Source organism: Ranitomeya variabilis, chromosome 3 (assembly GCF_051348905.1).
Source record: "Ranitomeya variabilis isolate aRanVar5 chromosome 3, aRanVar5.hap1, whole genome shotgun sequence".
In the NCBI taxonomy this organism is placed as follows: domain Eukaryota; kingdom Metazoa; phylum Chordata; class Amphibia; order Anura; family Dendrobatidae; genus Ranitomeya; species Ranitomeya variabilis.
In genome coordinates this window covers 537,649,978-537,677,117 of record NC_135234.1, presented here as the reverse complement: position 1 = coordinate 537,677,117, position 27,140 = coordinate 537,649,978, and the positions used below count along the sequence as shown (strand labels likewise).

The following is a 27,140-nucleotide window of genomic DNA, read 5'->3' as shown; positions in this document are numbered from 1 at the left end:
TCTGGAGATGCAGATATACCCTCCATATCTTTAGTTAAATGTGGAGATTTTGTATTTTCTGTGGTGGATATTTTCTAGTGTTTTAATACTGACCGCATAGTACTCTGTCCTAGCCTTTCTATTTAGCTAAAAGTGGCCCCCTTTGCTAAATTCGGATTTCAGTCTGCGTATGTTATTTTCCTCTCCTCTCACAGTCAATATTTGTGGGGGGCTGTCTATCCTTTGGGGCTTTTCTCTGAGGCAAGATAGTTTTCCCTTTTCTATCTCTAGGGGTAATTAGTCCTCCGGCTGTGTCGAGATGTCCAGGGAGTGTTAGGTACATTCCACGACTACTTCTACTTGCGGTGTTAAGTTCAGGGTCTGCGGTCAGTACAGGTACCACCTTCTCCAGAGTACTTCTCATGCTGCTCCTAGGCCACCAGATCATAACACATTTCGTCAAAGCCTCCGGGAAGATGGCCGCTGGGCTGGGGCGGCGCATGCTCAGATTCAAATCTCGGCAACGAGATCTCGTCCCGAGATCTTGGGATGAGATCTGAATCTGAGCATTTGCCACCCCCGGCCCGGCGGCCATTTTCCCGGAGGCCACCACCGCAACATGGCAGCAACGAATGTGTGGGGGCCTCTGGGCTTTGACAAAATGCCGGCGGAGCCCCCCACAGAGCACAGAGAGCTGCTGCCACTGCCCCAGAGCACAGCCCACCACCACCACACCACAGAGCCCCGCCGCACCACCACAGCCACAGGATTTGTAAGTATATTGCGACTATAAGACACACCCCCATTTTCCCCAAAAGGTTTTGGGGAAAAAAGTGCATCTTATGGTCCGAAAAATATGGTAAGTTTCCTATCCCTAAAATTATCTCGAAGATATATAATAATATTCCTCTCCAACAGCTCAATTTAACCCTTTATACCTGATATCTTGGGAAAAGGAACTTAATATCAAGTTGCCTGATGAAGACATCCGAAGTATCCTCAATAATTTACATGGATTCTCCAGATGCACTGTATTGCAGGAGAACGCCTATAAGGCCGGAGTCACACTATAGAGGAATATGGATGAGTGCTATGCGAGAAAAATTGCATAGCACTTGGACCAATGTTAATCTATGGGGCAGCTCCCATCATCCATTTTTTTTCTCGGCCGTATTATACGTGCGAGTGAAATCGTAGCATGCCAATGCAAGTCTATGGGTGCGAGAAAAACTCGCACACCACACGGACCATCAGTGTGACAGCCGTATGGCATCCGTATGCAATGCAATTTTAACATGAGCTTTTAAATAGAAAAAACTGCTGTATGTAAAAGATCATGTTAAAATCGCATATGGATGTCACACTGTTACTAGATGCGAGGAAATCGCATTCTGGCATTGCAAACAGATTACATACAGATCACTGTTCGGAAACATTTGTGCGATTCTCGGCCGTCAAAATCGGACCAATTTTTTTTTTTTATATATGGTAAGTGTGACTCCAGCCTAAGATTTCCCGTTGGTATAGAACCCTGGAGAACTTATACCATCTTGGGTTGTCAGAGACTCTCTGTTGGAGATGCAGATCCAATATAGGAAATTTGGCTCATATATTCTGGTTTTGTCCTGTTTTGAAACAATTATAGGATGATATTAATAAGACGTTGAAATCATTGCGCATCCTGACTTCGGACTTGACAGCCTTGGGGGTACATTTGCCCTGCTCCTCGACTAGCTATAGAACAAGAAGGCATGGTTTACTTCCCTTATTAATCATTGCCGCCAAGCACCTGATATCTTTGCATTGGAGACAAACCACCCCTCCTTCATTAAAGGAATGGATTGAAAAAGTACGCTTGATTTATAGATTAGAAGAACTTTCTACCTGGGAACTGCACTGTCATCTGCTTTTCTTAAAGATATGGGCCCCTGGATACACAAATTTGAGAGAATTTTGGTTAATTAGTGGTGTCCACCTTCTATCTTACCTTAACTTAGTTGCTTTCTTTGCTCTTCTGTTCTGGATCTGTCGCTCCTGTTGATCCGATGCTGCCATGACCACTCCATAGTTCCTGTTATATGTTCCATGACTGGTTCCATAATCTTAATTCTCAATCTTGTCAAGACTTAATGAGTCTATTTAGTAAGCAAGTCTCATTGGTATAATTTTGCCACTTGTTATATGTGTGTTGTATTGTTTCTCTGAATTGTTCTTATTTTCTTTAGGACTATACTAAATGGAATATATGCAGTGAACCACACTATGTTATTGCCTCTAATCAGTATGTTCCATTTTCTTTCTTTTTGTATATGTACTTGATAACTAAAGAATTGTTTAAAAAAAACCTGCAGATAAACGAATTTAACACAAAAATGCCCACGCATAAATTAGTTATGGACAAGAGAACTCAAAAACATTACAATAACACTAAACCTCTGGGGAGAAGAAAACCACCACCAAGAGTATAATCCAAAAAGTGCTATCTTTATTAAAGTATACAATATTAAAAGAGTAAAAAGGTCCGCTAGATACCAGAAATGCAGGGGCCAAGGTTACACAGAAGGTTGCAAAACAACCTTCTTTCGAAATTATCAACAGACAAGAAAGCAACACCTTGGTAACACTATGAATTCACCATAAGACCATTATAATATGGATACAATAACATCCTATGAATATAATACTGATAATTTTGCTCCAGGTGACAATGCAAAAAAGGAGGGTTTAATATCAAGACAAAAAAGTGCCAGTGCAGATTGATTCAAAATATCATGAGAAATTGTAATATATATGAAGCCTGGAAATGTAATCAAACTGCCAAACAGGCAATTAGAGGGATTATTTAACCAACAACATGACCTACTGTGATACACAGACCAAGGGTTATACACAGTGTAATGTGCATGTTATTTTAATTGCTGGTAAAAATACCATAATATAAATTAGCGGTGATATCTGTATTACCTAACCGTAAAAATGCACATAGCTAGAAAGAATAATACTTACTGCTGTGAAGCTTGTGTGACCTTGGCGTCCCCGCTGCCCCAACGCACGTTTTGTTAAGTCTTCATCAGGAGCTTCATGGATATATTAAAAAAACACGCACAATACTCACCTCTCCTCGTGCCCCTCCAGGCTCGGCTCCTGTCTCAGCGGCGGCACACAGTGGGTGCACGATGAAGTGTCTTCATCTCGCACCCACAGTGTCAGAGGCAGAGGAGAATGATGGAAGAGGGAGCATCATCTGACGCTCTCTCCTCCATCATTGCGTTGAACTGTACTGGCGTCATAGATGCTGGCATAGTTGAATGCAGCAGCGGCTGAGGCGATGGGGGGAGTCAGCGCTGGCGGCAAATGGGGGCCTCCCTGACTCACGGGCCCCATAGCCACTGGCTGTGGGCCCCTGGGGGCCTGGTCTGCTTGCCGCTAAAGCCGGCCCTGGCTTCTGGAGAAATTGACCCAGTGAATTAGGCAGGCTCTCATTGGTACAGAAATGCCAAACGTGTGGATGCTAAAAGTGGTTTAAGCACGCTGCCAGGGCCGGCCCGAGAGATTACGGCGCCCTAGGCAAAACTATTTTGTTGCGCCCCTACTACTTTTAACATACCTCACAACTTTTGAAGATGGGGAAGAGGGACAAAGTTTGGGCGCCGCGGAAAATTTTAGGCCACGCCTCTGACCACACCCATTCATAACTAGCCACACCCATATCCACATCCCAATCACACCCATTTAGCACTGCTGATCACACTTTCATAAAGAATAATTATAAACAAAAAAATATGGCCACACAGTGCTCCATACTGTATAATGGCCACACATGATGCTCCATACTGTATAATGGCCACACATGATGCTCCATACTGTATAATGACCACACATGATGCTCCATACTGTATACTGGCCGCACATGATACTTCGTACTGTATAATGGCCACACATAGCTACTCCTACACATGTAGCTGCGCTCCGTACACATGTAGCTGCGCTCCGTACACACGTGCTCCGCTCCATACACCTCGTACACACGCGGCTCCGCTCTGTACACCTCGTACACATTTAGCTCCGCTCCATACACCTCATACACACACGACTCCGCTCCGTACACCTCATACACACGGCTCTGCTCCGTACACCTCATACACACATGGCTCCGCTCCATACACCTCGTACACATTCAGCTCCGCTCCATACACCTCGTACACATTCAGCTCCGCTCCATACACCTTTTGCCTTTTGAAAAGATTTTTAATAATTTTTTCTATTTTTTCTCTGGCGCCCCCTTAGGGTCGGCACCCTAAGCGGCCGCCTAGTTCGCCTATACGTTCGGGCCGCCCTGCACGCTGTGAAGCTTAGAAGGGAGAGGTGATTTCTTTTGTCATAGTGCTTTTCCAGAGCCTTTATGCTTCTAGTAATGTGGAAGCCCCCCATATTTCCAGATGACAGACCTGAGTGGGGACTTTCTTTTTTTGTAGATTCAGGGTATGTGCACACGTTCAGGTTTTTTCGCGATAAAAACGCTATAAAAACTCATTAAAAACGCATACATTATGCATCCTATCATTTAGAATGCATTCTGCATGTTTTGTGCACATGGTGCATTTTTTTCCACGAAAAAAACGCATCGCGGTAAAAAAAAGCAACATGTTCATTAATTTTGCGTTTTTTTCGCGTTTTTCCTGCTATTCTATGCATTGGGGAAAAAACGCATCAAAAACGCGGTAAGGCTACGTTCACATTTGCGGTGTGCGCCGCAGCGTCGCCGCCGCAACGCACAGCGCAAATGTGAACACATGCACAACGCTGCTTTTTGCGCCGCATGCGTCCTTTTTTCCATTGAATTTGGACGCAGCAAAAATGCAACTTGCTGCGTCCTCCGCGCCCCGACGCGGGCGCCGCAGGGACGCATGCGGCGCAAAAAGCAAGTGCACCGCATGTCCATGCGCCCCCATGTTAAATATAGGGGCGCATGATGCATGCGGCGCCGCTGCAGCGCCCGACGCTGCGGCGCTAGCCGCAAATGTGAACGTAGCCTAAAATCGCGGTAAAAACGCGGTAAAAACGCATGCGGATTTCTGGTAGAAATGTCCGGTTTTTGTCAGGAAAATTTCTGCCAGAAATCCTGACGTGTGCACATAGCCTAAGGCCATGTGCACACGTTCAGTATTTTTCGCGTTTTTTCGCTATAAGGCTATGTGCACTCGTTCAGGATTTTTAGCGTTTTTTTCGCGTTTTTTCGCTATAAAAACGTGATAAAAACGCAAAAAAAACGCTAACATATGCCTCCTATTATTTACAAGGTATTCCGCATTTTTTGTGCAAATGTTGCGATTTTTTCCGCGAAAAAAATCGCATAGCGGAAAAAAAAGAAACATGTTCATTAAAAATGCGGAATTGCAGGGATTCCGCACACCTAGGGGTCCATTGATCTGCTTACTTCCCGCACGGGGCTGTGCACACCATGCGGGAAGTAAGCAGATTATGTGCGGTTGGTACCCAGGGTGGAGGAGAGGAGACTCTCCTCCACGCACTGGGCACCATATAACTGGTCAAAAAATAAGAAATAAAATAAAAAATAGTCCTATACTCACCCTCGATGTCCCGCGCAGTGTTCCCGCCTCACCGCTGCACGCTGCCGTTCGGTTCCTGTAGCTGGTGTGCGGCGAAGGACCTTGCCGATGACGTCACTGTCCTGTGATTGGTCGTGAGCGGTCATGTGACCGCTCACGTGACCGTGACGTCACGGAAGGCCCTGTGCGCACAGACCAGCTATAGGAAGACGAACGGACGCCGCTTATGAGATGTCTCGGTGAGTATAAGCATTTTTTTATTTTTTTTATTATTTTTAAACATACTATCTTTTACTATAGATGCTGCATAAACTGCATCTATAGTAAAAAGTTGGTCACACTTGTCAAACAGTATGTTTGACAAGTGTGACCAACTTGTCAGTCAGTTTTCCAAGCGATGCTACAGATCGCTTGGAAAACTTTAGCATTCTGCAAGCTAATTACGCTTGCAGAATGCTAAAAAAACGCGAAAAAAACGGAAAAAAAACGCAAAAAAAAAAAATGCGGATTTCTTGCAGAAAATTTCCGGTTTTCTTCAGGAAATTTCTGCAAGAAATCCGCAACGTGTGCACATACCCTAAAAACGCGAAAAAAACGCAAAAAAAAGCGCTAACATATGCCTCCCATTATTTTCAGTGTATTCCGCATTTTTTGTGCAAATGTAGCCTTTTTTTCCGCGAAAAAATCGCATCGCGGAAAAAAAAGCAACATGTTCATTAAAATGCGGAATTGCAGGGGATTCCGCACACCTAGGAGTCCATTGATCTGCTTACTTCCCGCACGGGGCTGTGCCCACCATGCGGGAAGTAAGCAGATTATGTGCGGTTGGTACCCAGGGTGGAGGAGAGGAGACTCTCCTCCACGGACTGGGCACCATATAAGTGGTCAAAAAATAAGAATTAAAATAAAAAATAGTCCTATACTCACCTTCGATGTCTTCCCGCCTCTCAGCTGCATGCTGCCGCTTCGGTTCCTGTAGCTGGTGTGCGGTGAAGGACCTGTGATGACGTCACTGTCTTGTGATTGGTCGTGAGCGGTCATGTGACCGCTCACGTGACCGCGACATCATGGAAGGTCCTGCGCGCACACACCATCTATACGGAACGGACGCCGGTGAGGAGATCAGCTGTCTGTGGGTGAGTATAAGCATATTTTTTTTTTTTTTTTATTATTTTTAAACATTCTATCTTTTACTATAGATGCTGCAAAAGCAGCATCTATAGTAAAAAGTTGGTCACACTTGTCAAACGCTATGTTTGACAAGTGTGACCAACCTGTCAGTTAGTTTTCCAAGCGATGCTACAGATCGCTTGGAAAACTTTAGCATTCTGCAAGCTAATTACGCTTGCAGAATGCTAAAAAAACGCGAAAAAAACGAAAAAAAAACGCAAAAAAAAAAATGCGGATTTCTTGCAGAAAATTTCCGGTTTTCTTCAGGAAATTTCTGCAAGAAATCCGGACGTGTGCACATAACTTTTGTTGGGGACATTTTACATAACATTTTGGATCACATTTATCCTGTGCTCTACGCTGAGCACTTACACCAGATTTCCCATCTAAATCTCCGAATGATGTGATTCAGATGAAATCCCCAAGGAATCCTTTTACTACAATGACGCAGTGTGGACGCTAAATGTGGTTTAAGAACACTGTGAAGCTTAGAAGGGAGAGGGGATTTCTTTTGCCATACAGATTTTTCAGGGCCTTTATGCTTCTATTAATGTGCAAGCCCCCTATATTTCCAATAACAGATGTCCAACCTGAGTGGGGACTTGCTTTTTTTGTAGATTAAAGCTTTTGTTGGGGACATTTTACTTAACATTTTTGATCACATTTATCCTGTGCTCTACGTTGAGCACTTACACCGGATTTCCCATCTAAATCTCCGATTGATGTGATTTAGATGAAATCCCCAAGGATTCCTTTCACTACAATGAGGCAGCGTAGTTGCTCTGGACTCCTCTGGCCTCTGTTCAGCGGCATTGTTCTTTTCAGAGGGGCACAAAATTGTGGCCGACGGTGCTTTTATGCACGCTTAAAAAGATGGACACCACCGGACCACAGGCCAGACAGAGTCCAGTGTCTCCTTCTGCCTCATTATAGGGTATCTTTCTCCAGAGGTTCTATCTGAATCAAATATTTCAGAGATTTACATGGAAACTCGGGTGTAAGTACTCAGCTCAGAGCACAGTATAAATGTGAGCCGAGCCTTATTGTGATCTTTGGAAGGCAGAAAACCACTATGGCTAAATAGAGCCATAATAAGGGGCAATAAATGACACCAAGAATGCATTTAGAAAATTAAAGCAATTGTAGGCTATAAATATTTTAGTGATATAAAATGTATAATTGGGGGAGAAAGGTTGAACTTTATGGACCAAAGTCTTTTTTCAACCTATGTAACTATGTAACTATGTAAGAGGGTAGTGGCGAGGCATTAAATACGGTAATTATAGAAAAAAAATTGTTTAAAAACAAATCAAGCCATGGCAGTTGAAAAGGTCAGGGATAACATTAAATCTCCATTAAACGTCTCCTTAACCTAGCAGGAAGTACGGTGTAGCATTAAAAACACTAAAGGAGACAAATCACTATTAGGGCTGGCTGAATGCACCGAGTAAATATAGAGATGTTATTTGGTGTGTTCGCAGCCTGGGGTCCACCGTTCAGGAAAATAACCTACTGCTGGCAAACGGCGGCACTATATGGCGGTAGAAGCGATCTCTGTTGCTTCACAGAGTCGCTATAAAGAAAGGACTGTGTCCTGTTAAACTCCACAGGAATACACAGTTACTGCTGAGCAGATAGAAGCTTGTGGTCACGCAGTCAAGGAGGCAAACATACAATCTCCTCACCGGAGGAGCCGGTATTCTAGGTGGCTTATTTCAGCCGGGGCCCTGAAACCATGCAAGCGTGACCACATTGGCGCAAAACTCATAACATGCATTGATACTAGCACATGGCCGTGCGGCCATGCGAACCTTATATAGCTGCAGCAAGTACAAGACCTTCCTAGAAGGACCAATGAGAGGCTGCCACAGAGCCTGAGCACCTTCAGGACCTTCCTGGAGAACCAACAGGCTTTGCTGCAGTATCCAAGCATGTGACCCTCGATCTCCAATGAGAGGTCTTACCCTGGGCATGCTCAGAAGGAGAAAAGCAGGACTTAGTCCCAAAAGCGTCTGCTCGCCGCTGCCCAGCAATCGCTTCAATGGCAGAAGCTGGAAAAGCAGCAGTAACCCTTTGCACATAGTCAGACTGAGCAAGATGCTGGGACCGACGTCTCCGCTGAGCAGGCTCCACTGCGGCAGGAGAAGAATGGGAGACCACAGCGGAGATGGCCCGAGATTCCCCCTGTGCAGAGGCGGGAACTCGACCCCTAACAATCACCAGTGCCAGAATGCATACACCCCCGAGTGCTGCAGGAATTAAGTACTTTGATAATCCGACCATTATTTCTAACATTTAAATAGAATCTGTCAGCAGGTTTTTGCTGTGTAATCTGAGCACAGCATAAATTCAATGATGTGTCACTTATCAAGTTGTTTGCTGTTGTTAACTTACAATGAAGGTGTGAAGAAACCAGATTGTATCTTAATTTCCCAGACAACCATGTTTTTGCAAAAACCAAAAGAACTGGCTTTTTATCTGTATATTGGCTTGTGAATTCAAGTGTTTATGTCTGGTGGGTCAAGAAGACAGACTTGCCAACTGATATACTATCTAACATACTGTGTAAAGGTACCGTTACACTAAACGACTTACCAACGATCACGACCAGCGATACGACCTGGCCGTGATTTTTGGTAAGTCGTTGTGTGGTCGCTGGGGAGCTGTCACACAGACAGCTCTCTCCAGCGACCAACGATCAGGGGAACGACTTCGGCATCGTTGAAACTGTCTTCAATGATGCCGAAGTCCCCGGGTAACCAGGGTAAACATCGGGTTACTAAGTGCAGGGCCGCGCTTAGTAACCCGATATTTACCCTGGTTACCATTGTAAAAGTAAAAGAAAAAAAACAGTACATACTCACATTCCGATGTCTGTCACGTCCCCCGCCGTCAGTGAGTATGTATTGTTTTTTTTTTAACTTTTACAATAGTAACCAGGGTAAATATCGGGTTACTAAGCGCGGCCCTGCGCTTAGTAACCCGATATTTACCCTGGTTACAAGTGAACACATCGCTGGATCGGCGTCACACACGCCGATCCAGCGATGACAGCGGGTGATCAGCGACCAAAAAAAGGTCCTGATCATTCCCTATGACCAACGATCTCCCAGCAGGGGCCTGATCGTTGGTCGCTGTCACACATAACGAGATCGTTAAGCGGGATCGTTGCTACGTCACCAAAAGCGTGACGTTGCAACGATATCGTTAACGAAATCATTATGTGTGAAGGTACCTTTAGTCTGTAATAGTGACTGTACATTGAGTGTGTTAAGCTTTGTTTATTGATGTGTGCTTATATGCTAAGGCCATGTTCACACTTTGCGGTTTTTACCGCGGAACCGCGGCGATTTTGATGCTGCGGGTCCGCAGCAGTTTCCATAGCGTTTCCATTTACATGTAAACCCTATGGAAACCGCAAACCGCTGTGCACATGCTGCGAGAAAAACCGCGCAGAAACGCAGCGGTTTAAAACCCGCAGCATGTCTCTTCTTTGTGCAGAATCGCTGTGATTCTGCACCCATAGAAATGCATTGATCCGCTTACTTCCCGCATGGGGCTGTGCCCACATTGCCGGGAGTAAGCGGATAATGTGCGGGTGGTACCCGGGGTGGAGGAGAGGAGACTCTCCTCCAAGCCCTTGGAACCATATTTGGGGTAAAAAAAAGAATAGAAATAAAAAAACAGGTTATACTCACCTCTCAGCGCTGCACGCGGCCGGCCGGTCAGAGTTGCTGTGCGAACAGGACCTGCGGTGACGTCGCGGTCACATGACCGTGACGTCGCGGTCACATGACCGTGACGTCACGAAGGGTCCTTCTCGCACATCATCTTTGGAACCGGACCGCCGGGTGCAGCGCCGAGGAGATCCGGACATCAGAGGGGGTGAGTATAACCGATTTTTATTATTTTTAACATTACTATTGATGCTGCATATTGCTGCATATGCAGCATCAATAGTATAGGCGGAAACCCACAGCGGAAACCGCGGAACAAACCGCGATAAATCTGCAGGGATAACCGCAGCGGTTTTGCCCTTCAGATTTATCAAATCCGCTGCGGGAGAACCCGCAGAGGTCACCCGCAAAGTGTGAACATGGCCTAAGGGTACTGTCACACAGTACCATTTTAATCGCTACGACGGCACGATCCGTGACGTCGCAGCGATCGTATGAGTATCGCTCCAGCGTCGTAGACTGCGGTCACACGTTGCAATCACGGCGCTGGAGCGATGCCGAAGTCCCCGGTAACCAGGGTAAACATCGGGTAACTAAGCGCAGGGCCGCGCTTAGTAACCCGATGTTTACCGTGGTTACCAGCGTAAACGTAAAAAAACCAAACAGTACATACTTACATTCCGGTGTCTGTCCCCGGCGTTCTGCTTCTCTCCACTGTGTAAGCGCCATAGCCGGAAAGCAGAGCGGTGACGTCAGACGTCACCGCTGTGCTCGCTTTCTGGCTGGCCGGCGCTCACACAGTGTAGAGAAGCTGAGACGCCGGAGGACAGACACCGGAATGTAAGTATGTACTGTTTGTTTTTTTTACGTTTACGCTGGTAACCAGGGTAAACATCGGGTTACTAAGCGCGGCCCTGCGCTTAGTTACCCGATGTTTACCCTGGTTACAAGCGAACACATCGCTGGATCGCTGTCACACACAACGATCCAGCGATGTCAGCGGGTGATCAAGCGACGAAAGAAAGTTCCATATGATCTGCTACGACGTACGATTCTCAGCAGGATCCCTGATCGCTGCTGCGTGTCAGACACTGCGATATCGTAACGATATCGCTAGAACGTCACGAATCGTACCGTCGTAGCGATCAAAATGGTACTGTGTGACAGTACCCTTATAGTGCTACTTAATCCCATCACCATTGTTTACCTTATCTTGATGTTGGACTGAAAGACCCTGGGTAATTCTAAAAATAGCTTACATGCCTTGGGTATAAAAAGACTCAGAGATCACATCCTGGGAGACTGAAGTAACACAGAGCTACCAGCCAGATATTCTGCAAACCACCCAACAGACAAGAGAAAGGACTGCAGCCAATTCATCATGGCACCATCACGAGGGACACTGATCTATGATTCTATAGGAAACAACCTAGGGGTTTTCGGCTCCGGTTGGAAGGACACAGATCTGATCCAGTGACCATCTCTGAACCATGTATATGTTTGGAGAAAGCCAGGGTTGGGACCCACTGGTCGCCTGGTTCCATGGAGATGGTCAGATAAGCCAGGTGGTGACTCTCGTGTCAACTGGCTTTGGACCTTGTATGGACTCTATGGACAGTTCTTGGTCATCTCCCTAAGCTTGTTTTACCCCTTCTCTGTGCGTGCATCCACAGATGGAGTAGCGACCCTGGGAGCTCTGACATCATGTCAACTGGCTTTGGACCTTGTATGGACTCTATGGACAGTTCTTGGTCATCTCCCTATGCTTGTCGTTACCCCTTCTCTGTGCGTGCATCTACAGATGGAGTAGCGACCCTGGGAGCTCTGACATCGTGTCAACTGGCTTTGGACCTTGTATGGATTCTATGGACAGTTCCTGGTCATCTCCCTATGCTTGTCGTTACCTCTTCTCTGTGCGTGCATCCACAGATGGAATAGCGGCCCTGGGAGCTCTGACATCATGTCATACTGGAAATACATGGAGACGCAGTGATCTTTTATATGCGCCCATGTGACCCTGGGAGCTCTGACATCATGTCATACTTGAAATACGTGGAGACGCAGTGATCTTTTATATGCTCCCATGTAACCAAGCAATTCCAGCCATGGGGGGATTGTTCTGTTTGCTATTGTGTGCTGTGGTTCAATAAAGTATTGCTACACTGTTTTACCTTAACCCTGTGTTGTTTGTGTAGTGTATTGCCCACTGGGAAATAGAGCGGTTGTTCAATGATATGAGTCGTGGTCCATGCAGTCTTGCTAAAGACAGCCGGGCCAGCAGACGAGAGCACCCACTGACCCCGTTTCTCCACAGAAGGTTTTATCACTAGGACATCATTATCATTACTTAGACTGGATGGCAAAGTAAAAAAAAACTGCTGACAGATTACCTTTAAGGATTCTATAATATTAGGGTCTGTAGCAAAAGACTGGCGTTTATTAATTGAGGTGACAATATTGAAAAAGGGGACAAAATCTGAGCCTAGAAATTATAGGCCGGTAAGTTTAACCTCTACCGTGGGCAAAATCCTTGAGGCTTTCCTAAAGTATGTCAATAAAAATAACTACATGACCCAAAAATTGACATGGGTTTCTGAGGGATGGGCCCCGTCAAACTAATCTGATCAGTATCTACGAAGTGGTAAGTTCCAGAATGAGAAATCCTGTGGATGTTGTCTATCTGGATATTTCAAATGTGTTTGATATGGTGCCACATAAAAGATTGGTATATAAAATGAGAGAAAAAGGACTATGGGAAAATATGTGGAACTGGGTTAGCAATTGGGTCAGGAATAGGAAATAGGGGGTGGTTATTAATATAACACACTCAGATTGGGTTACAGTTAACTGTGGAGTACCACAGATGTTAGTATTGGGGCCTCTTCTTTTTAACATATTAATTAATGGCATTTCACAGTGCGTACAGAGTAGAATATTAATATTTTCAGTTGTTACTGTACTCTGGAAGGTAATCAACACAGAGGAGGATAAATTAATATTAGAGAGATTTATGTAAGCTGGAGACTTTAGCTGAGAATTGGCAATTAAAATTTAATGTAGATAAATGTAAAGTCATGCACTTGGACATAGGAAATGAAATGTATAATTATGTACTAAATTGTAGAACACTGAGTAAAACTGTCACTGAAAAAACTTGTGTATGGATTGATGGCAACCTCACATTTAGAGACAAGTGTCAGGCAGTTTCTGCCAAAACAAAACAAAAATCATGGGATACATTAAAAGAAGAATAGATGATCATGACAAGAACATAATTTTGCCTCTATACAATTCAATAGTGCGTGTGTCTTCATGCAGATGAAGGCAGACAAATAGAGTGATGAAAATAAGGTGATTGGAAGCATCTTAAATGCACTTGTCTTGAAGAATTGAAGACAAATCTCCTAATAAAGTGATTTGCAATTTGCAATTGAGCCTGTATTTAGACTCACTGAACAGCAGCATTTAACTCAGTTGCCCATTAGGGTTGAGCGAAACGGATCGGACAAATTCAAAAATCATGAAACCCAACCCGATCCTAGTGTGGGATCGGCCATGAGGTTGGCGATCTCCGGGCCAAAGTCGCGTTTCATATGATGCTTTCACCACCATTTTTCAGCCAATGAAGGAGGACGCAGAGCGTGGGCAGCGTGATGACATAGGTCTCGGTCCCCACCATCTTAGAGAAGGGCATGACAGTGATTGGCTTGCTTTCTGTGGCGTCACAGGGGCTATAAAGGGGCGTGCACGCCGACCGCCATCTTACTTCTGCCGATCTTAGCATAGGGAGAGGTTGCTGCAGCTTCATCAGAAGAAGGGATATAGTTAGGAAGGGAAGATTAACCCCCAAACCGCTTGTGCTGTAGCGATTTCCACTGTCCAACACCACCTTTTTTTTGCAGGGACAGTGGAGGCTATATTTTTGTGCATCAGCTCTGTAGCTTATTAGGATGCCTTATAAGGCTCCCTGACAGCTGCATTGCTGTTTGCACGCTGCTGTGCAAACCAACTGCTTTTTTAAAAGCAAAAATCCTGTTGCTCCTTTCAGCACAGTTATCTTGTTTATTTGTCCACAGTGCACTTTTGTGTGCAGCAGTCCTTTTTATTGCTGCCATACTTGTCCTGAGATCATTGTAGGGAGATTGAAATTGTACTACAGTCCTTGTATTTTTTCATATATCTTCCAGCCACTTTCTGCCACTTACATTGTGCTGTTTTATACACTGGGCCTGAGTTTTGGTTCAGTCTCCCCAACAAAAAAGGGGAGATTCAAATCCTCACAAAGTGGATATACTTCTGTCCTGTTAGTTTGTCGCATATCAGCCAGCCACTTTCTGCCACTTACATTGTGTTGTTTTATACTCTGGGCCTGAGTTTTGGTTCAACTGATTATACTGGTAGGGAAGGTGCTCACTGAATATAGATGCTTATTCAATATAGGTGCTCAGGAAAAAATATTGATACTATACAAAAACTCCGGCACACTACTTGACAATAGAGAAACTTCTCATTCTTCAATTATTTTTTTATTATTGCAAAAAGAATATGGTGAATTTCCAAAAAATTAAGAAAATTAATTCATTTTTAACACAGCAAAAGGGATCTCCCAAATTGTTATTTTCACAATCCGTATGAGGTAATAAATGCTTAGCGTCTAAATTCCTTGTATCTCAACGTTTCGGCTATAAAGCCTTTTTCAAGAGAAATAAGGTCCCTCTGCAATACATGTAAAACATATACGTCAAAATACTAATAAAAGTGAACATAACATAGGACATACAGAATAATACAACATGTTCCCCTTGTTTTCTCTTGTTAGTTTCACAAAATTCACCTTTTAAATGTCATAAGACGGCAATCTCATACTGTATGTACATTTGGGAGAAGCATCGCACAATAAGTTGTTATTAAAAGTCAATTTATCTGTGAACTAGTCGAACTAGTCATCTTTAGGAGAAAAAACTAGGTAGAAATCGCTATCCATGTGACTATATATCAAAGTGTGACTGCATATGATAATGTTGTAACATCTATTTATGTCCAATCTCATGGCAAGCAGACCAATTAAGTACCCCTTTGTGTGGAGACATAAAGTGAAATAATATCCAAAATCTGAAAAAATAAATAATAATAAATAATAAAGATAAATAATAAAGAGGACACAGTCCGCATACTTGCAACTCATAAGAAGCCGGATAGGGAAACCCACTGTGGGAACAGATTACATATTAAGTCCGAATACAATAAATGCAATACAATGTGCCACGTTTGCAATCATCAGGTCCATTAATTACCTTAATCTTGTGGAGACGCCGTGTACATGCTAAAGCCCGAAGGGGGGAACCGCTAAACTGCAGGCATTGCGTGTCTAATGTGCGGCCGGCATTTTATCCTGTGCCTGTGCGCGTGCTCGTAAGAGTACTTCCGGGTGAGAGTGCAAGTGACGGCCGTGCGACGGAAATACCCGAACAGCCGAAGAAAGCCGAAGGAGTGCGTCTGCGCAGAAGAGCCCGGATCCGGACTCTAATTTCCACCCGAAGGCTGTAACAAGACAGGGAAAGGGGGATAATTAGTTACAAAGTCAATGCAGTAATAATACCATAAAGGTACATCAGCCAACACTTACATACGATGTATTTTGATTATATCATGGAAAGTTTTTTATTATTAAACCGTAGTGGACTATAATAAGATAGACTATATATAATATAATATAAACTATGGTGGAGGTCGAATGTCCATAGAGAGCGGTGAAGTATATATAAAAGTGAGTAAGGATGGTTAGTCCGTCCATTAGCCTATCAATGGACATTTCATATGCCACGCAATTTATCCAATAAGTGGAAAAGTGCCATAAATAACAAGAAGAGGAAAAAGAGGAAAAAAAAGAGGAAAAAAAGAGGAAAAAAAGAAAATACCCTATAAGACACCAATTAATATGAGACCTCGTATTCTCTGTTTAGACCATATGGAGATAGAGTCTGCAACGTGTGAATCCAATAGGATTCCCGTTCCTTTAATTTTTTTATAAATAATTTATATATAGTCTATCTTATTATAGTCCACTACGGTTTAATAATAAAAAACTTTCCATGATATAATCAAAATACATCGTATGTAAGTGTTGGCTGATGTACCTTTATGGTATTATTACTGCATTGACTTTGTAACTAATTATCCCCCTTTCCCTGTCTTGTTACAGCCTTCGGGTGGAAATTAGAGTCCGGATCCGGGCTCTTCTGCGCAGACGCACTCCTTCGGCTTTCTTCGGCTGTTCGGGTATTTCCGTCGCACGGCCGTCACTTGCACTCTCACCCGGAAGTACTCTTACGAGCACGCGCACAGGCACAGGCACAGGATAAAATGCCGGCCGCACATTAGACACGCAATGCCTGCAGTTTAGCGGTTCCCCCCTTCGGGCTTTAGCATGTACACGGCGTCTCCACAAGATTAAGGTAATTAATGGACCTGATGATTGCAAACGCGGCACATTGTATTGCATTTATTGTATTCGGACTTAATATGTAATCTGTTCCCACAGTGGGTTTCCCTATCCGGCTTCTTATGAGTTGCAAGTATGCGGACTGTGTCCTCTTTATTATTTATCTTTATTATTTATTATTATTTATTTTTTCAGATTTTGGATATTATTTCACTTTATGTCTCCACACAAAGGGGTACTTAATTGGTCTGCTTGCCATGAGATTGGACATAAATAGATGTTACAACATTATCATATGCAGTCACACTTTGATATATAGTCACATGGATAGCGATTTCTACCTAGTTTTTTCTCCTAAAGATGACTAGTTCGACTAGTTCACAGATAAATTGACTTTTAATAACAACTTATTGTGCGATGCTTCTCCCACATGTACATACAGTATGAGATTGCCGTCTTATGACATTTAAAAGGTGAATTTTGTGAAACTAACAAGAGAAAACAAGGGGAACATGTTGTATTATTCTGTATGTCCTATGTTATGTTCACTTTTATTAGTATTTTGACGTATATGTTTTACATGTATTGCAGAGGGACCTTATTTCTCTTGAAAAAGGCTTTATAGCCGAAACGTTGAGATACAAGGAATTTAGACGCTAAGCATTTATTACCTCATACGGATTGTGAAAATAACAATTTGGGAGATCCCTTTTGCTGTGTTAAAAATGAATTAATTTTCTTAATTTTTTGGAAATCTAATATATAATTGCCTAGAATACTACTTCCTGCAATTTGTGCCAACTTCCGTGGCTTTGTCCGGAGCTAATGTCCGGAGCTAATGTCCGGAGCTAATGTCCGGAGATAAGTGACGCCACCAGTGTCCTACACCCAGGCAGAGCACAGGGGCCCCAGGCAGCATATGGGGCCCCAGGCAGAGCACAGGGGCCCCAGGCAGCATATGGGGCCCCAGGCAGAGCACAGTGGCCCCAGGCAGAGCACAGGGGCCCCAGGCAGCATATGGGGCCCCAGGCAGAGCACAGTGGTCCCAGGCAGAGCACAGGGGCCCCAGGCAGCCTATGGGGCCCCAGGCAGAGCACAGTGGCCCCAGGCAGAACATGGGGCCCCAGGCAGAGCACAGGGGCCCCAGGCAGAGCACAGGGGCCCCAGGCAGCATATGGGGCCTCAGGCAGAGCACAGGGGCCCCAGGCAGCATATGGGGCCCCAGGCAGAGCACAGTGGCCCCAGGCAGAGCACAGGGGCCCCAGGCAGAACATGGGGCCCCAGGCAGAGCACAGGGGCCCCAGGCAGAGCACAGGGGCCCCAGGCAGAGCACAGGGGCCCCAGGCAGAGCACAGGGGCCCCAGGCAGCATATGGGGCCCCAGGCAGAGCACAGTGGCCCCAGGCAGAGCACAGGGGCCCCAGGCAGCTTATGGGGCCCCAGGCAGAGCACAGTGGCCCCAGGCAGAACATGGGGCCCCAGGCAGAGCACAGGGGCCCCAGGCAGAGCACAGGGGCCACACGCAGCGTATGGGGCCCCAGGCAGCATATGGGGCCCCAGGCAGAGCACAGTGGCCCCAGGCAGAGCACAGGGGCGCCAGGCAGAACATGGGGCCCCAGGCAGAGCACAGGGGCCCCAGGCAGAGCACAGGGGCCCCAGGTAGCATATGGGGCCCCAGGTAGCATATGGGGCCCCAGGCAGAGCACAGGGGCCCAAGGCAGCATATGGGGCCCCAGGCAGAGCACAGTGGCCCCAGGCAGAGCACAGGGGCCCCAGGCAGAGCACAGGGGCCCCAGGCAGAGCACAGTGGTCCCAGGCAGAGCACAGGGGCCCCAGGCGGCCTATGGGGCCCCAGGCAGAGCACAGTGGCCCCAGGCAGAACATGGGGCCCCAGGCAGAGCACAGGGGCCCCAGGCAGAGCACAGGGGCCCCAGGCAGCATATGGGGCCCCAGGCAGAGCACAGTGGTCCCAGGTAGAGAACAGGGGCCCCAGGCAGCCTATGGGGCCCCAGGCAGAGCACAGGGGCCCCAGGCAGCATATGGGGCCCCAGGCAGAGCACAGGGGCCCCAGGCAGCATATGGGGCCCCAGGCAGAGCACAGTGGCCCCAGGCAGAGCACAGGGGCCCCAGGCAGAACATGGGGCCCCAGGCAGAGCACAGGAGCCCCAGGCAGAGCACAGGGGCCCCAGGCAGCATATGGGGCCCCAGGCAGAGCACAGGGGCCCCAAGCAGCATATGGGGCCCCAGGCAGAGCACAGTGGCCCCAGGCAGAGCACAGGGGCCCCAGGCAGCATATGGGGCCCCAGGCAGAGCACAGGGGCCCCAGGCAGCATATGGGGCCCCAGGCAGAGCACAGGGGCCCCAGGCAGCATATGGGGCCCCAGGCAGAGCACAGTGGCCACAGGCAGAGCACAGGGGCCCCAGGCAGCATATGGGGCCCCAGGCAGAGCACAGTGGTCCCAGGCAGCGCACAGGGGCCCCAGGCAGCCTATGGGGCCCCAGGCAGAGCACAGTGGCCCCAGGCAGAACATGGGTCCCCAGGCAGAGCACAGGGGCCCCAGGCAGAGCACAGGGGCCCCAGGCAGCATATGGGGCCCCTGGCAGAGCACAGTGGTCCCAGGTAGAGCACAGGGGCCCCAGGCAGCCTATGGGGCCCCAGGCAGAGCACAGGGGCCCCAGGCAGCATATGGGGCCCCAGGCAGAGCACAGGGGCCCCAGGCAGCATATGGGGCCCCAGGCAGAGCACAGTCCCCCAGGCAGAGCACAGTGGCCCCAGGCAGAGCACAGGGGCCCCAGGCAGAACATGGGGCCCCAGGCAGAGCACAGGGGCCCCAGGCAGAGCACAGGGGCCCCAGGCAGCATATGGGGCCCCAGGCAGAGCACAGCAATATTTTGGACCACTGTGCGGTGTTTCAGACCCCCTGTGTGATGTCTGGGGCCCTGTTCTTAAGTATATTAAAGATTAAAGTAACGTATATTAAAGTATATTATAGATCAAATTTGACACGTTTATGAGCACCATTGAGTGATATACTCAAGAATGACATAATTTTTCAACATTTTATGGTTTCAAACTGTAAACACTCAGAGTTTTTTTTACTTCAACCAGAAAACCTTAACGGTTCATTAAAAACTTGACTGTTCAGGATATGATAAAAGTCATAGTATTCTGAATCTTTAACTTATAAAGATACCTTTACATGGGGTGATTATTGGTTCCAGAGAGGCTTTCGGCCGATAATCGTACACATGGCTGGTGACAGGACAATCTAATATATAATTGCCTAGAATACTACTTCCGGCAATTTGTGCCAACTTCCGTGGCTTTGTCCGGAGATAATGTCCGGAGATAAGTGACGTCACCAGCGTCCTACACCCGCTCAGGGTGGACAAAGATATATGCCTTCGGGGTGCGCGGCACTTTTCTGATTGGTTGCCGCCTGCCGCGAGCGACCAATCAGAAATGTGCCGTACTGTGACACACTCCGCCCGCCATTTTGGTGTGATTTTTGAATTTTTACCTCACAGCAAGTTTCTACTGCGTGGAGGCGGTCCCAGTGACGTCGCTCTTCAAGCTCCTGCTGAATTTCGTCAAAAAAATGATAATACCATTTACCAAAACTATATATATTTAGTTGTGAAGTGGTTCAGTGACATTTTCACACCAATTTTGAACTTTTGTTTGGTGTTTTCTCCATATACTGCCTATTATTCACTGACTGTTATACTGAGAGACTGCCGTTTATTAACCTCTTCTTTGCCACACTGGGTATATTGCTCTATTATTTGCCACATAAGGACATTGTCCATTATTGCCCAGCAATTTCTCTGCAATATAAACTGCCTATTTATTAATATCTGTATTCCTGCAAAGAACTATTGCCTATTATTAACTGGCTATTTTCCTACTACCTGACACTGCCTCTTATTAACCTGTTGTTTGCCACCACCACGCTTAAAGCTGTTTAGCTTAGCCAACATGAGCTCTAATAGTAAGGATACTAATGACACAGAGCCCAAAGCTGCTGATGGCGCACGTAAGATTAGGTCTGATATAAAGTATACTAATAATGCAGAGCAAAAAGACGCCGATGCCGCACGTAAGCGTAAACAGCGTGCTAACAAGAGTACAGAGGATAGATGCAAGCGCCTGGACACTGTTAAGTATAGTAATGACACAGAGTCCAAAGCTGCTGATGGCGCACGTAAGATCAGGTCTGATATAAAGTATGGTAATGATGCAGAGCGAAAAGCCGCCGATGCCGCACGTAAGCGTAAACAGCGTGTTAACAAGAGTACAGAGGAGAGATGCAAGCGCCTGGACACTGTTAAGTATACTAATGACACAGAGCCCAAAGCTGCTGATGGCGCACGTAACATCAGGTCTGATAATAAGTATACCAATGACGCAGAGCGAAAAGCCGCCGATGCCGCACGTAAGCACAAACAGCGTGCTAACGAGACTACAGAGGACAGACAGAAGCGCCTGGACACTGTTAATGCTGCTTGCAATAAACGCATTACTAATGAGTCTTTTGAGGACAAAACTAATCGATTAAGTAATAAAGCTGCTGCTGCACGCTCTCAACGTTGCAAACATAATATTTCCACGTCCTCAGTCATAGATTCTGCCCACAATACAGCTTCTTTGTCTCCATTCATAGAATGTGTGCAGCCTCAAGCTCCTTTAACCGTTGGTAAATCTGCACGTAAGCGCAAACACTGTCCTACTTACACTCCAAATGATAAACGCCGTCGCCTGTACACCGTTAAGTCTGCTTATAAGACATGCTTCACACCTGACTCTTCTAAGGCAACAAACAAACCATTACCAAATGCAGCTGGTGCACGCCATGAACGGCGCAAAAAAAACGCTTGCACCTCCATATTAATAAACCCTGACCACGATACACCTTCCAACTCCTCAGTGATTGAATCTGTGGACAGTGAAGATCCTCTACCAGGTCCACGCTTTATATATGTTGGCTTAAAGAAACATTCCAATGCTCCGTTACCACAACCTGTACCTCAACATCCTACAGGTTTTACTAATGATGACAGTACCATAGTAGAACACTCCTGTGGTCCTATGAACTATTTATGTGAACATTGTCAAGCATTAGATTTTAATGCTGAGATACCAGCAGATAAAAATTTTACTCTGTGTTGTCACAAGAGTAAAGTGCATATACCTATACCCCAATATCCCGAGGTCTTTAAACGATTGCTGACAGGGGAGAGTGAGTTCAGTAAGAATCTCATGGAAAATATTCGTAGTATTAACAGCTCATTTGCTTTCGCCTCCATGGGTGCCAATATATCCCCTCCACCTGGATATGGCCCTTACTGTTTCCATATACATGGACAAATATATCATCGTACTGGAACCCTACATCCCAGTGATGATCAAGTTCCAGCTTATGCCCAACTGTATATTTTGGATACCGCTACCGCGAATGAACAACGTTTAAACTGTGAACAAAATCAAAAATGTCATCGGAAATACGTATATAACATACGTACTCATTAGCATATAGGGTTAATAACTCTATATCATATCTACATAAATTTAGAAATATGATATATCAATACATATTTTTATAGGTAAGTAGAACACACATTAAGTACAAGATGTAAGATGTGTATCATCCAAATGCCTGTATTTGGTGATAGGAACCTGTATTTGAAGCTCCAGCAGTATAGCTGCTGAGAGATTTCATTTTGTTTTTAAAAAGGGTGAGGTTTTTGTGAACAGGTAAGAGACGGGTGGGATGGCTGTTCACACACATCTCTATCTCCAGGTGTGTTCTGTACATAGAAATAGATATATAGATAGGTACATATTTAGATAGATAGGGAAAGAATAGAGATTTTGCTTTCACATCAACATTTTTCTGCTATTTGGAGAATTTATGGTGGAAAAAAGGCTATTTCTGCACTTCCTGCCTAAGGGCTGACCCACGCCACTCTTGCTGTAAGTTGCATGCAATGTATACGGAATTTGTACTTCACTTGCGGCAGGTGCGGCACATGTGGTTTCTGCAGTTTTCGCCACAAAATCTCCACTTACCAGTGTTTTTGTTGTGGCTGCATTTAATGCAATTGTCGAAGCCGCGTTTGCCGCATTTACTGCAAGTTAACTCCAAGCTTCATCTACATTGCATGGCACTTGCTGAAAGTGTGTTGTAGGTCAGTTCTTTGGTGCCAAGTGTGGAAGTTGTATTGTTTTTAACATTACTTCTGCAAATATCAGAAACATGCAGATGTGAAAGAGGTTTGAGTATTAAGAAATAGGAATCAGTTAGTTAGGACCCATCAGTTCAAAGGCTACCGTGACGTAGTTGATGGGCATGCTTATATTAGCCCATCGGTGTACTATGAACGTTGATTTCTTAAATTTTACACTTCTGTAAAAATAAACACAAAAAATTTGGATACACAAAAAGGCTTTTATTTCTGTTGTACTTATTAGAATTATTTAAAATGAAGGCTTAGCTAAGCCCAAGAGATGATTAAAAACGTTTCATACCAACCCATCAGATGTAAAATTACTGTGAAAATACCTGATGGGCACACAAGTATGCGCCAGTATGGGTACTAAGAGCTTTTCCACATAATAATGAAATATTTTAAAATGTCATAGAACATACCAATATACATAGTTATTGATACATATTATTTATTATTTACATTATTGTTCTTAAGCAAAGAACCGTTGTTGTGGCATTTGCCACAACACGCAAAGTTGTTGTCTGATGTCTTTCATTCCTCCCCTCATAAGCATGTTCATGGATCCTGTGTAACTGTACCTTAAATAACAAGAATTGTCAAGAGCTGGTGAGTGCAGCCATTTTTTGTTCTTTCTTACTATTATTTATTAATTGTATTATTCTTACATTTGAATAAATAAAGTATATATGGATTCTAGACTCCCGATTCTTTAGAATCGGGCTGCCATCTAGTTCACCATATTCTTTTTGCAATAATAAAAAAATAATTGAAGAATGAGAAGTTTCTCTATTGTCAAGTAGTGTGCCGGAGTTTTTGTATAGTATGAGTTTTGGTTCAGTCTCCCCAAAGAAAAGGGAGATACAAATTCTCACAAAGTGGATATACTACAGACCTGTTAGTTTGTCGTATATCAGCCAGCCACTTTCTGCCACTTACATTGTGTTGTTTTATACACTGGGCCTGAGTTTTGGTTCAGTCTCCCCCCAAAAAAAGGGAGAATTAAATTCTCAACAAGTTTATATACACCTTCTACCTTGGTTTTACAGTACCATATAACGGTTGTTATTTTGGTTAGATTTTCCAAAAAATGAGGAAGTCTGGTGGAAGAGCCCATGGGCGGTCGTTGCCAGCTGGTACTGATGGTGGTGGTGGTGCATCTGGTGGTAGTGGCAAAAGCACAATAGCACCTAAGGCTGGAGGTGTTGAGCCAGCGTCATCGTCTGGCTACACAAGCCCTCAAAGGCTCCCGTATCTGGGAGTAGGAAAACAGCTTTTAAAGCCAGAGCAGCAGGAAAAAGTTTTGGCTTTCCTTGCTAACTCAGCCTCTAGCTCATTCGCCTCCTCTTCAGAAAGTTCCAAATATAAAAGCAGCGAGTCGTCAGTGGATGCTCCCAGTCAGGAACAAGACGTTTCCTTGTGTCCTTCACCCAAACCAAAAGTGAAGGATGCGTCAGGCGACACTACAGGTTACTCCATGGAGCTCTTTACACATACCGTGCCTGGGTTAGAAAGGGAAATTGTTAACTGCCCATTACAAGATGAATCGGACATGGAGTGCACTGATGCACAGCCACAGCTAGATTATTATGCTGTTCCATTGACTCAGATCACCACATTGCCCTTGCAGTGTACTGAGCCTGAATCTGACCCTGATGAGACTATGGTGCCCAGTCCCGAACGCTATAGCACCTTACACGGTGACACAGAGGAAGGTGCACATGACATTGAAGAGGAGGTGATAGATGACCCAGTTGTTGACCCAGATTGGCAGCCATTGGGGTAAGAGGGTGCCGCTGCCAGTAGCTCAGAAGCGGAGGAGGATGATCCGCAGCAGCCAGCTACATCGCAACAGCTGTCATCTGGCAGGCCCGTATCAGTCCAAAAACGTTTGTCAAAAACAAAAACAGTTTTAGGACAGCGTGGCCATCCGGTGAAGGTAGCACAGCGTGCAATGCCTGAAAAGGTATTCCATAGTAGGAAGAGTGCAGTGTGGCAATTTTTTAACCAAGATCTGAATGATCAGTCAAAAGTTATCTTTAAGAAATGCTCAAATACCTTTAGCAGAGGGAAGAATCTTCAAAATTTAAATACAACGTGCATGCTTAGACATTTAACCAGCATGCACTTGCAAGCCTGGACTAACTACCAAACGTCCTGTACTGTTGGTGCACCTGCTCAGAATGAAGGTAGTCAGCAACGCTACATTGCTTCCCTCACTGTAAGCCCACCGGTTAGGACACCACCAGCAGCAAATGTGGAGGTATCGTCGCAAGGCCAAAGCAGTCAGGGAATCACAAGGTTTTTTGTAGGAAACACTGTATGTAGGCCAACATCAAGAATACCATCACCAACCCTCTCTCAATCCACCATGTCCACCACCACCACCACCGCTAGTTCCACCATATGCAGCTCTCCAGTCCAGCTCACCCTAGAAGAGACTCTCATTAGGAAAAGAAAATACTCATCCTCTCATTCGCGTACACAGGGTTTGAATGCCCACATTGCTATACTAATCTCGTTAGAGATGATGCCCTACTGGTTGGTTGAAAGCGAAGCTTTCAAAGACCTGATGGCCTACGCAGTACCACGCTTTGACCTACCCAGTCGGCACTTCTTTGTGAGAAAAGCCATCCCAGCCCTCCACCAGCATGTCAAAGACCGCATTGTCCATGCACTGAGGCAATCAGTCAGTGGAAAGGTGCACCTCACAACAGATGCATGGACCAGTAGGCATGGCCAGGGACGTTACGTGTCCATCATGGCGCACTCGGTTAATGTGGTGGATGCTGGGTCCACAGGGGACAGCCTTAGTGGGACAGTTCTGCCTAGCCCACGGTCTAGGAAACAGTTGGCTGTAGGCGTTCGCCACCCTTCCTCCTCCTCCAGAAGCGAAAGCTCGTCCACAGAGCGCAGTTGCATGACCACTCCAGCTGCCAGTGTTGCACACGAGGTGTCCCATTATCGAACAGCTAGTGGTAAGCGTCGGCAGGCTGTGTTACAAATGAAGTGTTTGGGCGACAACAGACACACCGCGGAAGTACTGGCCGAGTACTTGCAGCAAGAAACTCAGTCATGGCTAGGCAGTGTACATCTTGAGGCAGGCAAGGTAGTCAGTGATAACGGAAGGAATTTTATGGCTGCCATAGCCCTTTCAGAACTGAAACACAAACCTTGCCTGGCTCACACCTTGAACCTAGTGGTGCAGTGCTTCCTCAAAAGTTATCTGGGGTTACCAGCCCTGGTCCTGAAGGTGCGAAGACTTTGCTTGCACATCCGCCGGTCGCCCATACACTCCAGCCGTATGTGCAGCGCCCCAGAGTCCTGGTCGTTGCAGTACTGATGCTCCGCCGCTAAGGGGGGCTATGGTACGTCTGATGGCACTGAAGGGGTTCACCTGACCAGGTATCACAGACACCAATACACTTCACAGTCTGGCCTCCAGGCGGAGCTAAGGGTACTATGTATTAGGCCACTCCTCACAATCTGGTAAAACTGGGGGTTGGATAGGAAGTTAGAGAGAAGCTGACTGGGAATCGAACAGGCAACACCCTGTGGCAGAGGGTGTTGCGGGGAGAGACTCAGGGGGGTCCCTGTCAGGGGTGGGATCCTGACAGAGGCCTAGCGAACAGAGAGAACGTTACGGGACCGTGCCTGCACGAAATAGCGGCGGTGCCCTAAGAAAGGACAAGAAGCGAGGTCTATTGTGCTGAGTGAGAAATGAGATCAACGCAACAAGGAGAAATACCAGTAGGAGTCGTGCTGTAAGACGATGCAACATTCTACTGAGGCGCGTAGCCGGTGGCCGGAACGCCGAGGAAGTACTAGGCTCCAAGCAGTACTTCAAACCTACGGCAGGACAGTCAGCTATAGGCGGGCTGTCTCACACAAATCACCTACGAAGACACAGGGGGCAACAACAGGAGAAGGGCGACACTAGGGTCCAGGAAGAGCTCCGAGCCTACCCGTCATACGGGTGCGTCCTAGCCATATCATCTGGGGGGACGAAGAAGAACATCAGAATCGAGTTGTGAGGGAACACGAGAAACAGACACAACAGTTGTGGGGACTATCC

At 45.9% G+C, this 27,140-nt stretch overlaps 1 long non-coding RNA gene across 1 annotated transcript in view; it reads left to right on the top strand.

Moving 5' to 3' along the window:
* Positions 1-27,140, top strand: part of LOC143816548 (uncharacterized) — a 187,476-nt gene that overhangs the window by 102,171 nt on the left and 58,165 nt on the right. Inside the window, exon 2 of the long non-coding RNA XR_013223957.1 lies at positions 2,205-2,260. This is a non-coding gene — a long non-coding RNA (uncharacterized LOC143816548). The remainder of the gene's footprint in view (positions 1-2,204; positions 2,261-27,140) is intronic.